This window comes from Pongo pygmaeus, chromosome 5, assembly GCF_028885625.2.
Source record: "Pongo pygmaeus isolate AG05252 chromosome 5, NHGRI_mPonPyg2-v2.0_pri, whole genome shotgun sequence".
NCBI classification, from domain to species: domain Eukaryota; kingdom Metazoa; phylum Chordata; class Mammalia; order Primates; family Hominidae; genus Pongo; species Pongo pygmaeus.
In genome coordinates, this window is record NC_072378.2 from 153,403,998 (window position 1) to 153,420,323 (window position 16,326).

Sequence of the window (16,326 nt, forward strand, 5' to 3'; positions counted from 1 at the left end):
GAAATTATGTTTTGACAATTTTCTCCCTCTTGTTTTCTTCATTCTTTCTTTTTAGTTTCCTAGTATATGGATGTTGGTCCTACCATACAAATCCTCTAGTTTTCTTATCCTCTTGCTCCTAGTTTTTATATCTGCCTTTTAACCTATTTTGTAGGATATTTTATCCTTTGAATGTTTTACTCACTTTTTAATTTCTGCATTATATATTTAATTCCCATGAGCTCTTTCTTATTCTCTGACTGCTTTTTGTATAGTACTGTGTTCTTGTTTCAGGGATACTATTACATTTCTTTTTGTTTCTTCACTCTCTTTCTCTATATTTTTTCAAATTGTTTTTGTTTTTGTTGGTTTTTGGTTAGTGATTTTATTATAACTTGTTTGTTTCACATAGAAGGTTTCTTAAGATGACCATTGAGTCTGAACTGTCAAGTCATAGATAAAAGTAGAACAAAAGGAGCTGATGGAGTTTTGCATGAGAATGGAGCTTTCCACCTATGGGCTTCCCTTAGGAGCTCTGTACTGTGGGGAAGGCAGATCCTGAGAGGAATCATCAGTCTTTGCAAGACAACTACTTCACAGGAAACCATCACAATGTCTACAAGCTAAGGGACACTAACTTCCAGGAGAGAACAGTGTTCTTTTAGAGGCCTAGGAGTCTTGGCAGAATTTACGATTCAATTTTCCCAGCTTCCTAAAAATCTGCTCAAATGTTATCATTCTAATTTTCAATGATCCCACTCCTTCACAACCAATACCCTAACTTTAACCTAAGAGACTCTGTGAGAGTAAAGATAGAATTTGTTTTATTATTCAGCCAAATGAAGTATTAGACTTTGGATTTGGTTTTCAGAAATCTTGATCCTGTAATTGTAGGAAATAAGGTTTCTTTTAGGGCAGTTACAGAAGCTCTGACCTTTTGCTTATACCTTGATCCTGAACTTAAATTTTCTTCCTCCAAGTTGGTTCCTCTTAGAAATCACCTACAAAACATTATCGTTCTTATGTCCACTAAAAAGTTCTATGGAAGCACCTACATAGTCAACCAAAGTCTTGTCTTCTGTAGACATTTGATTACAGATGACTCTGGGTTATAATTGAAGTAAGTCTTTTTCCACCACATACCGTGAAATACCATGTTTGCTTTGGTATTGTCAACAAGGTCATTTTAACCAATCAGATCACAGAACCAATCCAGATTCCCATTGTTAGGTTTCTGCTTCTCTGGAACCTCTAGAAATATCATTTACGGATTAATCAAAAAACAGAACTATTATGAGCATTATGAAATAAAGGATTTATTATAGGAATAAAATCTTTTACAATTTTTTTTTAAAGCTAGGAAATAAAGGTCTTAAGGGAGCATTGGAGAATTAGGGAGAGGTCACTAATCAGCCTTCCTAAAACATTGGTAGGCATAGATAAGTCAGAGTCTACAAGGAAATATGTCAAAGTAAGCACATCCTGTTGCCACAGCAAGACTGCATAGATTAGAGCTGGTAAGAAAGTCCATGGAAGGTGACTGACTCTGTGTTGGGTGGTGATCTAGGATACTCTTTCTACCCAGAGCTAGCAGAAGAAAAACTGGACTTGGAGACAGAAAGAACCAGGACAAGATGGAATTTGTGGGTACCTCTGCATCTGTCTCTCACCACAACTAACATGTTGACCCTCAGAAAGCAATGGTTGTTGCGTCACTTCTGCCTTAAAAATCCCGTAAAACATTTTCATTTGGCCAACTCTAGCCTGGAACTGTACAGAGAGGAGGATTCTGGGTGTTGTAGTTTCAGCTTACGCAAACTGACACCATGCAGAATCCATTACAAGTTATGTGTGAAATAACTGACTTGGCAGAAATGAAGAACTATGTTTTCCACACAAAATCTTTAAATGTATGATACTACTAATCCCATCTCTTGTTTATATGGTCCTTCTACACTTTGATCTTTCTCTTTTTACATCTGTATTCTCAAATTTCTCAATTTTTTAATGCTGGAACGAGAAAAAATAAAATCTTATAGTTTTAAAACTTCACCAATAAGTCATCTAAAGACCAGATAATGTGAAACCTAAAATTAGTAGTTAAAATAAAATTAATTTTTTTTAGTTTTTCTTTCCACTTTGCAGAATTAAGTGAAAATTGATATTGGGGAACTCTTCTTTTAGTTCTTAATTCACTTGAAGTAGAAGAAATATCATTTCAGCTTTTTTGTTGCATTTATTTGGTAATGAGTTTTCTGTACTTTACTACTTTGATAACTCTTCCAAGGTTTTTTTTTGGACTGAGTCGCTCTATCGCCCAGGCTGGAGTGCAGTGGCGATCTTGGCTCACTGCAACCTCCGCCTCCCAGGTTCAAGCGATTCTTGTGCCTCAGCCTCCCAAGTAAGTGGGATTACAGGTACCAGCCACTACGCCCAGCTAATTTTTTTTTGTATTTTTAGTAGAGAAGGGATTTCACCATGTTGGCCAGGCTGGTCTTGAACTCCTGACGTCAAATGATCCACCCACCTCAGCCTCCCAAAGTGCTGGGACTATAAGCGTGAGCCACTGCGCCCGGCCTCTTCCAAGGTCTTAGACAGTGTTTTGTTCATCTTTTTTCTTTAACCATTTATAATAATTTATGCACAGTAGTTAATAAAAAAAGAATTAGAGTGAAATAGTAAAATAAAAATCCTGATATACAGTAATGTCAAATGAAAACAATATTAGTTGAATATTAATATTCAGCTAATAATGATTTATGTAATGAACATGCATGTAAAAAGCACATAGAAGGTTATTATTATAGTAATTAATCATCAGAATGCATATAATTGAATGTAATTTTGGAGAAGACAGAAACTGAAGAGATGCAAATTACCCTAGAAAATACCTACTATGAACTAAGGCCATTCATATCGTCCCACAAAAAGCTATTTTATCTCCTATCTGAAAAAAGATAAATGTCTTTAGAGACATGCAATAAAACCAAGGTCATTTCTAAAACGTGGGACTAGCTTAAAAGTAAATTTTGTGAAGTGATCCTGGAAGAAGAACATAAACAGGCTAGAGGAAAGGTGAACTCAATTAATTCGATCTTCTTTCAAGTGGAATTCTTCAGATCATAGAGAAAGCAGATGGATAGACGACTGTCAAGAAATAACAGCAAAGATTACAAGGGATTTTGCTTCATGCTTATTTATGATATTTATTTTAAAGATTTATAAACATTCATATTTATATGAACTTACATGTGGATCTTATAAGGGTTTATAGAACAGATAAAGACAATGTTAGAGTTAATATTACAAATACATTTAGACTGTGAGTAATTTTCTCGAATTTTAATGAAATCCTATATAATAGCTTACTTCAAGTTGCCAAACAAAATTTAAATTTCTTCCTACTAATGTTGCAATAACATTATTCTGAAAATCTTTTTACTTGATTTAAATTGTTTCTTTTCCATTGGCTTCATTATTTTTATATGGCCATGATAATACTAAAAGGGACAAATTGGCCTACTAGTTTTCTCACTACTCTCCCCTTCAACAATTTCTCTACAAAAAAGATTTCTTTAGTTATTTAGTTAATTGCATTCTGTTATAAAGTCATCGAGATATTTTTATAAGTTCGAATCAAATGCTAATATTTTCTATTCTGGACAAACAAATGTTGCACATGTAGGGTGGGAGATGGGATCTGCATTTATAATCCCTAAATGACTTAATATTAAACTTTCTGATTATTATTATTAGTTAATTTGTTCTAATTAGCTTTTTTTTAAGGAAAATAAAATACAGAACTATCAGACATAAGAACCATAATGGAATTCATTCAGCATCAGTTACTGAACTCCCTAAGTTACCATTTGAAATATCAGTTAAAAGCCATGATAGATGACATTTTTTGATAACTGACTCTTTAATCCATTTTTGACAAAATTAAAATTAAATTAGTTTTTAAGTTGTAAGTGACCATTAAACTATTAATTTGGCTCAAGAGAGATTTAGCTTGGTTTATTATTATGTAGTGTTTTTGTCGCAGTTATTAGCCTTGAGAACAAGGACTTCATTGAATTTGTTTGCTGTTATATGCTAAGTGCCTATAGTTATACCTGTTCCAGATTCATCACTCAATGAGTAGTTGTGGAAGGATGAAAGAAAGGAAGAAAGGAATTTCCCTTTTATTCAGATTTTTCTCAGAATATAGTGAGCTCTCACCAACATGAAAGACTTGCACATTTGTAGAGTGCTATTATGTTTATTAATGTATTTTCACATGTACTGTTAAAATACAATTTCATAGTAACTTTGATTATAGAATAGGCAGTTTTATTTCCATTTATTTATTTTTAATAAATGTTATTTTAGATTTATTTTTAATAAACTGTTATTGTTGATTCAGAGTGATATGGGCAAATTTGTTATATAGGTAAATTGCATGCCACAGAGGTTTAGTGTACAGATCATTTTGCCACCCAGGAAATAAGCATATTACCCAATAGTCTTTTGACGCTTGCCCTCCTTCATCCCTCTACCGTCAAGTAGGCCCTGGTGTCTGTTGTTCCCTTCTTTGTGTCCACATGTACTCAAGGTTTAGCTCCCACTTATAAGTGAAAACATGTGATATTTGATATACCATTCCTGTGTTGGTTCACTGAGGATAATGGCCTCCAGCTCCATCCATGTTGCTACAAAATACATGATCTCATTCTTTTTTATTGCTGCTTAGTATTCCGAGGTGTATATGTGCCACATCTTTATCCAGTCTACTGATGGGCATTTAGGTTGATTCCATGTCTTTGCTATTGTGAATAGTGCTGCAATGAACATACAAGTGCATCTATCTTTATGATAGAATGATTAACATTCCTCTGGGTGCATACCCAGTAATGGGGTTCGTGGTTTGCATAGTGATTCTGCTTTGAGTTATTTGAGAAATCTCCAAACTGCTTTCCACAATGGTGAAACTTATTTACATTTTCACCAGCAGAACAGAAGCACTCTCTTTTCTCTGCAACATCACCAGCATCTGTTTTTTTGACTTAATAATAGCCATACGGATTTATGTGAGATAGTATCTCATTGTGTTTTTGCTTTGCATTTCCCTAATGATTAGTGATGCTGAGCATTGTTTCATATGCTTGTTAGCCATGTGTATGTCTTTTTTTGAAGTGTCTGTTCATGTCCTTTGCCCACTTTTTAATGGGGTTGTTTGGTTTTTGCTTGTTAATTTGTTAAAGTTTCTTACATATGCTGGATATTAGACCTTTGTCAGATGCATAGTCTACAAATATTTTCTCCCATTCTGTAAGTTGTCTGTTTACTCTGTTGATAGTTTCTTTTGCTATGCAGAAGCTCCTTAGTTTAATTAGGTCCCATTTGTCAATTTTCATTTTGTTACAATTGCTTTTAGCATCTGTGATGGTTAATATTGGGTGTCAACTTCATTGGACTGAAGGATGCAAAGTATTATCCCTGGGTGTGTTTGTGAGGGTGTTGCCAAAGAAGATTAACATTTGAGTGAGTGGACTGGGAGAGGCAGACCCACCCTTAATCTGGGTGGGCACAATCTAATTAGCTGCCAGCTGCAGCCAGAATAAAAGCAGGCAGAAGAACACGAAAAGACTGGAGTGGCTTAGTCTTCTGGCCTCCATCTTTCTCCCATGCTGGATTCTTCCTGCCCTCAAACATCAGACTCCAGGTTCTTCAGCTGTGGAGCTCTTGGACCTTCAACCACAGACTGCAGGCTGCACTGTCAGCTTCCCTGCTTTTGAGGTTTTGGGACTCAGACTGGCTTCCTTGCTCCTCAGTTTGCAGACAGCCTACTGTGGGACCTCACCTTGTGATCGTGTGAGTCAATACTTCTTAATAAACTCCACTTTATATATACATCTATCCTATTAGTTCTGTTCCTTTAGAAAACCCTGACTCATATAGCATCTTTGTCATAAAATTGTTCCCAGGGGCTATGTCCAAAATGATATTTTTTAAGTTTTCTTCATGAGTTTTTACATTTTTAGGGTTTACACTTAAGTCTTTAATCCATCTTGAGTTTATTTTTGAACATGGTAGAAGTAAGGGATCCAGTTTCAGTGTTCTGCCAATGGCTACCCAGTTATTCCAGCACCATTTATTGAATAGAGTCCTTTCCCTACTGCTTGTTTTTTTGTCAATTTTGTTGAAGATCAGATGGTTGTAAGTGTGTGTCTTTACTTCTGGACTCTCCATTCTGTTCCATTGGTCTATGTGCCTGTTTTTGTACCAGTACCAAGCTGTTCTGGTTACTGTAAACTGGTAGTACAATTTGAAGTTGAATAATGTGATACATCCAGCTTTTCTCTTTTTCTTAGGATTGTATTGGTTATTTGGGCTCTTTTTTGGTTCCATGTAAATTTTAGAATAATTTTTTTCTAATTCTTTGAAAATATTATTGGTAGTTTGATAAGAATAGCATTAAATCTGTACATTGCTTTGGGCAGTATGGCCATTTTAACAATATTGATTCTTCCTATTCATGAGCATGGAATGCTTTTCCATTCCTTTTATAGTCTCTGATTTTTATTTTCAGCTGTTATAGAGATCTTTCACTGCCCTGGTTAGCTGTATTCCAAGGTATTTTGTTATTTTTGTGGCTGTTGTGAACGGGATTGTGTTCTTGATTTGGCACTCAGCTTGAATGTTGTTGGTGTATAGAAACGCTACTAATTTTTGTGCATTGATTTTGTATGAACTTTCCTGAAGTTGTTTATCAGATTTAGGTGTCTTTGGGCAGAGACTGGGGTTTTCTAGGTATAAAATCGTATTGTCTGCAAACAGAGATAGTTTCACTTCCTCTCTTCCTATTTGGATACCTTTCATCTCTTTCTCTTGCCTGACTGCTCTGGCTACAACTTCCAGTACTACGCTAAAGAGGAGTGGTGAGAGTGGCCATCCTTGTCTTGTTCCAATTTCAAGGGGAATGCTTCCAGCTTTTGCCATTCGGTATAATGTTGGCTGTGGGTTTGTCATAGATAGATTTTATTACTTTGAGGTATGTTCCTTTGATCTCTAGTTTGTTGAGGGTTTTTAACATGAAGGGATGTTGAATTTATCTACAGCCTTTTCCTTATCTATTGAGATGATCATGTGTTTTTTGTTTATAGCTCTGTTTATATGATGAATCACATTTATTGATTTGTGAATGTAGAGAAGAGCCAACGTTACATCTCAGGAATAAAACCTACTTGATCATGATGGAGTCACTTTTTGACGTGCTGCTAGATACAGTTTGCTAGTGTTTTGTTGAGGGCTTTTGCATCTATATTCATCAGAGAGATCAGCCTGAAGTTTCCTTTTTTGTGTGTGTCTCTGCCAGATTTTGGTTTTGGAATAAAGCCGGCCTCAACTATGAATCAGAGGAGTCCCTCCTTCTCAATTTTTTTGAATAATGTCAGTAGGATTGGTACCAGCTCTTCCTCATACATCCAGTAGAATTCAGCTGTGAATCCGTCTGGTCCAGGGCTTGTTCTTGTTGATAGGCTTTTTATTACTAATTCAATTTTGGAGCTCATTATTGGTCTGTTTAGGGTTTCAGTTTCTTTCTGGTTCAATCTTGGGCAGTTGTATGTTTCCAAGAATGTATCCATCTCTTCTAGGTTTTCTAGCTTGCATGCATAGAGGTGTTTACAATACTCTCTGAGGGCTTCTGGTATTTCTGTGGGGTAGACGGTAATGTGCCGTTTGTCATTTCTGATTGTGTTTATTTAGAGCTTCTCTTTTGTTATTAGTTCAGCTAGCAGTCTATCTATCTTAGTAATTCTTTCAAAGAACCAAACCTGGATTTGTTGATCTTTTGTATGATTTTTCACCTCTCGGTTTCCTTCAGTTAGGCTCTGATTTTGGTTATTTCTCATCTTCTGCTACCTGCAAAGGTTTGCTCTTGTTTTTTTAGTTCCTCTAGATGTGATATTAGGTTGTTGATTTGAAATCTTTCTAACTTTTTGATATGGTGTTTAGTTCTATAAACTTTCCTCTTAACAATGCTTTAGGCTGGGAACAATGATTTATGCCTGTAATCCCAGCACTTTGGGAGGTTGAGGTGGGCAGATTGCTCGAGTCTGTAAGTTTAAGACCAGCCTGGGCAACATAGCAAGACCCTGTCTCAAATAAATAAATAAATAGGACTTTGCTGTTTCCCAGAGATCCTAGTATGCTGTATCTTTTGTTTTCATTAGTTTCAGTGAATTTCTTGAATAATACCTTTATTTCATTGTCTATCCAAAAGTCATCCAGGAGAACATTGTTTAGTTTCCATGTAATTGTTTGGTTTTGAGAGATCTTCTTAGTATTGATTTCTATTTTTAATGCACTGTGGTTTGAAAGTATGGTTGGTATGATTTCAGTTTTTTTAATTTTTTCAGAATTGTTTTATGGCCGATTGTGTGGTTGATTTTAGAGTATGTGCTGTGTGCAGATGAGAAGAATATTCTCATACTATATTCTGTTGTTGAAAGGAGTGTTCTTTAAACGTCTCTGTTAGGTTAATTTGGTCAAGTGTTGAGTTCAGGTCCTGAATATCTTTGTTAGTTTTCTGCTTTGATGATCTGTCTAATACTATCAGTGGGGTGTTGAAGTCTCCCACTATTATTGTGTGGTTATCTAAGTCTGTTTGTAGTTCTCTAGGAACGCGTTTTATGAATCTGGGTGATCCAGTGTTGGATGCATATATATTTAGGATAGTTAAGTCTTGTTGAATTGTACCCTTTTTCATTATGTAATGCCTTTGGTTTTTTTTTATTATTATTGTTGTTGGTTTAAAGTCTGTTTTGTCTGAAATTAGAATAGCAACTCCTTTTGTATTTTCAGTTTGCTTAGTATATATATATATATATTTTTTTTTTTTCATATTTTTTTTTCTTTTATTATTATTATTATTATTATACTTTAGGTTTTATGGTACATGTGCACAATGTGCAGGTAAGTTACATATGTATACATGTGCCATGCTGGTGCGCTGCACCCACCAACTCGTCATCTAGCATTAGGTATATCTCCCAATGCTATCCCTCCCCCCTCCCCCCACCCCACAACAGTCCCCAGAGTGTGATGTTCCCCTTCCTGTGTCCATGTGTTCTCATTGTTCAATTCCCACCTATGAGTGAGAATATGTATATTTTTATGTATCCCTTTTCTTTGATCCTATGGGTGTCATAGCATGTGACATGGGTCTCTTGAAAACAGCATACAGTCAGGTCTTGCTTCTTTATTCAACATGCCTCTGTGCCTTTTCAGTGGGGCATTTAGCCCATTTATGTTCAAGGATAATATTGATACGGGCAGACTTGGTCCTGTCATCATGTTGTTAACTGGTTTTTATGCAAGCTTGATCTTGTAGTTGTTTTATACTGTCAATGGTCTGCATGCTTAAGTGTGTTTTTGTGGTGGTTGGCAATGATCTTTCCTTTCCATGTTTAGCACTTCTTTAAGAACCTCTTGCAAGATAGGTCTAGCAGTAATATATTCCCTTAGCATTTGCTTGTCTGAAAAGGATCTTATTTTTCTTTTGCTTATGAAGCTTAGTTTGGCTGGATATAAAATTCTTGGTTGGAATTTGTTTTCTTTAAGGATCCTGAATATTGGTGCTCAATCTTTTCTGGCTGGTAGCATTTCTGCTAAAAGGTCTACTGTTAGCCCAATGGTGTTCTCTTTGTAGATGACCTGCCCCTTTTCTCTAGCTGCCTTTAGTATTTTTTTATTCACATTGACCTTGGAGAACCTAATGACTATGTGGGGATGGTCATCTTGTGTAGTATCTCACAGGAATTCTCTACATTTTCTGAGTTTAAATGTTGACCTCTCTAGGGACTTTGGGGAAATTTTTGTGGACAATATCCTCAAACTTGTTTTCCAAGTTGCTTGTTCTTTCCCTCTCTTTCAGGGACACCAATGAGTCATAGGTTTGGTCTCTTTATATGATCCCATATTTCTAAGGTTTTGTTCATTCTTTGTTTGAGAGAGACTCTAGCTGTGTCACCCAGGCTGGAGTGCAGTGGCACAATCTCGGCTCACTGCTGCAATCTTTGCTCCTGGGTTCAAGTGATTCTCCTGCCTCAGTCTCCTGAGTAGCTGGGATTACAGGCACCCACCACCACACCTGGCTAATTTTTGTATTTTTAGTAGAAACAGGGTTTCACTATGTTGGCCAGGCCAGTATTGAGCTCCTGGCCTCAAGTGATCCACCCTCCTCAGCCTCCCAAAGTGTTGGAATTACAGGTATGAGCCACCATGCCTGTCAGGTTTTGTTCTTCTTTTTCTTGCATGGTTGTATTGAATTCCTTAGATTCCTTGCATTAGGTTTTGATTTTCTACTGAGCCTCAACAATCTTCATTCTTATCCAGAGTCTTATTTCAGACTGGTTAAGAACAGCTGTGTGAACTAGTATGGTCATTTGGAGTTAAGAAGACACTCTGGCTTTTTGAGTTGCCAGAGTTCTTGCATAGGTTGTTTCTCATTTGTGTGGGCTGATGTTACTTTAATCTTTGAAGCTGCTTTCCTTGGATAAGTTTATTTGCTTTTATATTCCTTGATCCCATTGATAGTTTGACTGTGGTATAAGGTAGGTTCAATCACCTAGCTTTGTTTCTGTAAGATTTCAGGTGGCCAATGCTCAACTTAGAGCTTCTGGACTCATGCTCTAGCCCTAGAGGGCTGGAACCAGGCACACAGCTTGGTTCTCTGACCCCTTGAGGTTAGGAACCCACTGCACTGGAGAAGCCAAAGTGCTCCAGGTCCATTCGCAACAAGACTCCAGTGAAGCAGTGCCAACCAAAGCACTTCATTAGTGCCATGGCAGCAGGGTAGACACTTGCACACACAGGCCAGCAGCAACAGCAGCATGGCAGGATGTATGTGCATTGGTGAGGGCAGGGCACAGGTGAAGATGGGGCAGTCGTGTCCATGTGTGCTTGTGCTCACAGCAGCAACATGGTGGGGTGAGCACACATGCCTGCCTTTGCGGGCAGTGCAGTGTGGTCCATCCATACACATTCCAGCAAAGTGGTGGGGGAGCTATGAGCAAGTTCATGGCCAGCAAAGCGATGGGAGAAGGCTGCAGGGCCAGGAGGATGTGGGTAGGGGTAAGCATAAATAACTTTAAAGAACCTCAAAGGCATCAAGATTTACATAGTTCTTTCTAAAAGAATGCATAAAAATGCACTTCATTTTTGCATCGCAGTTAAAATATGTAATTAAAACTCAGTGGTCTGATACTACCATGTAGCTACATGGAAAATGACATAATTCAGACACGTGACTCCAAATGCTATCTTATTTATGTATAAGATAAAGTGCCAGATTTAAATAAGACTGTCTTCAAGATCATGGTGGAAATCATAAAGAATAAGTACAAACCTGTTGACTATTTTACTCTCTTCAGCAGTTGCTCTTCACAACTGAATGTTTCATGTTGCTAACAGAGAGCAGGCACTGGAATGGAGATAAATCTATGTATATGTGTTTTTCTCAGCACAAAATTAGGGGGAATGACCTAGAAAATCATGGAATTAGCAATTTTCTAGTGTTAATATAATTATGATTATAATTATTATACATTCTATTTTTAAAAACTTAGAAACAAAAAGTATTCCAGAGAAAATTGACCATAATCACATCAAGCACTGACCATCACACTTTCTGCATTTCTTGCTATACTTCTACGCATAAGTTATATCATTTTGTAAATGTCTTTACTGTGTTTGCACAAGTAACCTGGTTCTAGGGGGATAAAAAGTATGTATCCAGACATTGACATTCTTTGTTACTGTGACTAAAGTAGCATGACTTTGGGGAATGGAAGGTAGGAGAAATTCAATTGCTTCTGAGGCAGCTGCTGTTGCACGTGTACCTTATCAATGTGGTCATTTATATACATAATTTCTGATTTTGCTTCATCTTGTTTTTACAGGAAAGAAGGAGTTAATAATCCACATGTTAAGGTAATTTTTAATGGTAAACACTGTCTTCTTTTCCTTCTTTTATTCTGTCATTTTTCTAGTAGCTCTGCTATGGTGTAAAGAGGCATAGATGGCAAGTAAATTCTTGCTATTAATAGATTATGAATGTGTGTACATGACTCACATTATTATAAGTTAGAATGGATGAACTGTACTTTCATCAGTTTATTCTAATGTGCTTTCTGAGCAGTAGTGACAGGAAGGATGGAGTTGAAATGGGCACGGTGGACTTGGACACAGCCTCAGGCACAGCTGTGGAATGTGCTGTGTGTGAATGTTCCATGGGGAGTATCACCTCAGAGAGGAGCTGAAATACCTGTTGTACTACATCTTCTCCTTTTTGTCTTTCTAAGGGTAAATACAAATTAAAAATAAGAGGCTTAACTTTACTTTTTTAAAATAATGGAAGGGACTCCTTGCTACCCGCCCGCCCCCTTTCATTTTAGCTTTTGTTTTAGAAAACTTTGTGAAAATTGTAATTTCTGTTTCTGACCCTTTGAGATTTATGAAATTCTTTCTAAAAGGATTTCTTTAAAATATGCCTTTTGCCAGTTTTATCACAAAGGAGTATTTCTCTCAGGGAACATTTCTACACTGCTGGTGGGACTGTAACTAGCACAACCACTGTGGAAAACAATGTGGAGATTCCTTAAAGAGCTAAAAGGAGAACTACCATTTGATCCAGCAGTCCCACTACTGGGTATCTACCCAGAGGAAAAGAAGTCATTATATGAGAAAGACACTTGCACACAAGTTTGTAGCAGCACAATTCGCATTCGCAAAAATATGGAACCAACTCAAATGCCCATCAATCAACAAGTGGATAAAGAAACTGTGGTTCATATGTATATGATGGAATACTACTCAGCCATAAAAAGGAATGAATTAATGGCATTCACAGTGACCTGGATGGGATTGGAGACTATTACTATTATTATTATTTGAGACAGAGTCTTGCTCTATCTCCCACGCTGGAATGCAGTGGCACGATCTTCACTCACTGCAACCTCCACCTTCTGGGTTCAAGCAATTCTCCTGCCTCAGCCTCCCGAGTACCTGGGATTACAGGTGTCTGCCACCATGCCTGGCTAATTTCTGTATTTTTAGTAGAGACAGGGTTTCACCATGTTGGCCAGGCTGGTCTCAAACTCCCGACATCAGGTAATCTGCCCACCTCAGCCTCCCAAAGTGCTGGGATTACAGGCATGAGCCACTGTGCCCGGCCTGGAGGCTATTATTCTGAGTGAAGTAACTCAGGAATGGAAAACTCAACATTGTATGCTCTCACTTATAAGTGAGAGCTAAGCTATGAGGATGCAAAGGCATAAGAATGACACAATGGACTTTGGGGTCTCAGGGGGAAAGGGTGGAAAAGGGGTGAGGGATAAAAGACTACAAATAGGGTTCAGTATATACTGCTTGAGTGATGGGTGGACCAAAATCTCACAAATCACCACTAAAGAACTTAGTCATGTAACCAAATACCACCTGTTCCCCAAAAACCTATGGAAATAATTTTTTTTTAAAAAAAGGAATATTTTTCTTAAGGTCTAGATCTTTTTGTAACATAATCATCAAGGAAGACAGAGTACTTATCTCCCTGTTTCTGTGGGAGGCTAGAAGCCTTGATTCAGCTTGCAAAACTACCTTCTGTCATAGAAATATGACAATTGTGTTTTTTACATAAAAGTAATTATCAAACATGGATGGTTACCCCAATTACTAAGTGAAATTATCAGGAACATGAACTGGAGCAGTCAACTCCTCTTACTTGATGGATAGTTATCGTTTATCTTAAGACAATGTATGTAATAGATTGGATTTGTAAATATCTGCTCAGCAATGTAAAAGGGTAAAATTTCTGTTTTTGCAATCTCTTTAGCAGATTGCTTATGATGTGACTCACATTCTGATTTAATGCTCATTCAGTAATAAAATTTTTTTCTTCTTTTTTTTTGGAGAGGATCTTTTGGGCTGGGAGGTGTTATGGACTGAATTTTGCCCCCCTAAAATTAATATGTAGAAGTTCTAACCCTCAACACCTCAAAATGTGACTGCATTTGGAGACAGATAGGGTCTTTAAAGTGGTAACTTAGTTAAAATTAGGTCCTAAGGGTGGGGCCCTAATTCAATATAACTGAGGACCTTATAAGAAAGGAGATTAAGACACAGATACACACAGAGGGAGGACAACATGAAGACACATGGAGAACATGGACATCTACAAGGCAACGTAAGAGGCATCAGAAGAAACAAGCCTGCTAACCCCTTGATCTCAAATTTCTAGCCTCCAGAACTGTGGGAAAATTAATTTATGTTATTTAACCCACCCAGTCTATGATCCTTTGTTGTGGCAGCCCTAGCAAACTAATACAGCCCATCTTGTTTTTAATTTTTTGGGGGGAAATTTCATTTCCCCAAAACCTTGCATTCTTAGTTTCCTCCTTCATTAATTCTTACCATCCACAAATATTTACTGAACATGTATTATATACATCATGTTATTGGCTAGGTTCTAGAGAGGCAAAGTTAAATAAAACATTACCTTTTCCTGATAGAATTTAAGACTACAGTAAAAGACAAACAAAGAAATGAAAAAATATTAAGTGTAACAGATAAGGCTGAGAGCTTCATTTATGTTGTTCCACAATACATTCAGTGCCTAACTCAGGGCACAATCCGTAATAAGTACTAAATAAATACTTGTTAAGTGAATGAGGGCATGCAAAGAGAAGGGGCATACAAACTAGACTTGTGGACTAGTACGGGCATCTGTATTAGTTTGTTCTCATGCTGCTAATAAAGACATACCCAAGACCAGGTAATTTATAAAGGAAAGAGGTTTAATTGATTCACAGTTCAGCAGGGCTGGGGAGATCTCAGGAAACTTACAATTATGGTGGAAAGAAAATAAACATGTCCTTATTCACATGGCGGCAGGGAGAAGAATGAGTGCCCAGTGAAGGGAGTAGCCCCTTACAAAACCACCACATCTCATGAGAACTAGCTCACTATCATGAGAACAGTATGGAGGAAACTGCACCCATGATTCAATTATCTCCACTGGCCCCTCCCATGACACATGGGGATTATTGGAACATCTCAATTCAAGATGAGATTAGGGTAGGGACACAGCCAAACCATATTAACTTCTAAGAGAAAAAATATTTAAGTTGCATTTTAAAGAGGAAATAGGAGTAAACTATTTGCAGGTAGGAAAAAAATTCCAGGATAAAGAAACAGCATGTTTTCCTACAACATGGTGTAAATCAGCAGAATACAATTAAGCGACTTTCTACTGCAATTGGAGAAAAGAATGCTAATGTAGAAGTGAAAAATATGAGATTTCAGAATGAGGCTGATCCTTTACCATCTGGGTCCAATCTTATTGCTTGTCTTTTGTCCCCAAAACTAGACAAACTACTAAAGAATTTACATACAGCAAGTGACATTATGGGGCCAATTTAGAAATAGAAAATCGGTGATTACAGATTACTGAGATGAGAAGGAGTGAAGGCATGTAATACGACAAAGGCAGACAGAAAGAAAACAAGCACAAGAACAGGTGAAAAAACAATCACAAAAGGAAAAGTTGTTTGAGCAGGAATCCTACAGGATATTAATTGTATAAGTAAGTTAGTAAATCAGGAAACAGGAAGCTATATGCAATTGTTACCACTCTTACTTTCACACTCTCCATTGTAGACATTTCATCAGACAAGTAATGAAAGGATTTCTAAAAAGGATTTATGAACTCCTAAAACTAAAACAGTCTATTTGTTCTATTTTTTGCATGAAAATAGTGCCCTTTTCAGTTTTTTTTCATGAGATTTTATTGTTGGTGGTGGTTTTGTTGATGTTGTTTTATTTTCATGAGATTGTAAACAGTCCCCATTAGACACCATACTCTGACAATCTATAAAACAAATGAAATAATCAACACACGCTTGGCTTTATGAAAAAGAAAATACTATTCCACATTAACTGTAAAGACAGCAAAAAAGACAGCAAAAAAGTAATCACAGTGGGAAAAACTGAGTGTAGTTGCTTTAGAACAGAAATTATTAACTGTTATAATACATAAACACATAAAAATGAAAGGCAGCTCCCACCTCAGTCAACCAAATCTCTAATAGTAGAGCAACCATCATAGATCCCACTAGCACAAGTGAGTATTGAGTTGAAGACTACAAATTTGCAATACCCACTAAAACCATTTACATGTAAATGTCCCTTTCTCTTGTACATAGTCGATTTTAGACTGCTCAGCATCAAACTTTTTAGCATGCAGTTTGTGCAGCATAATGAGGTGAGTGGAGAAGGAGAAGAATTAGTATAAACTGCTGCACTTTC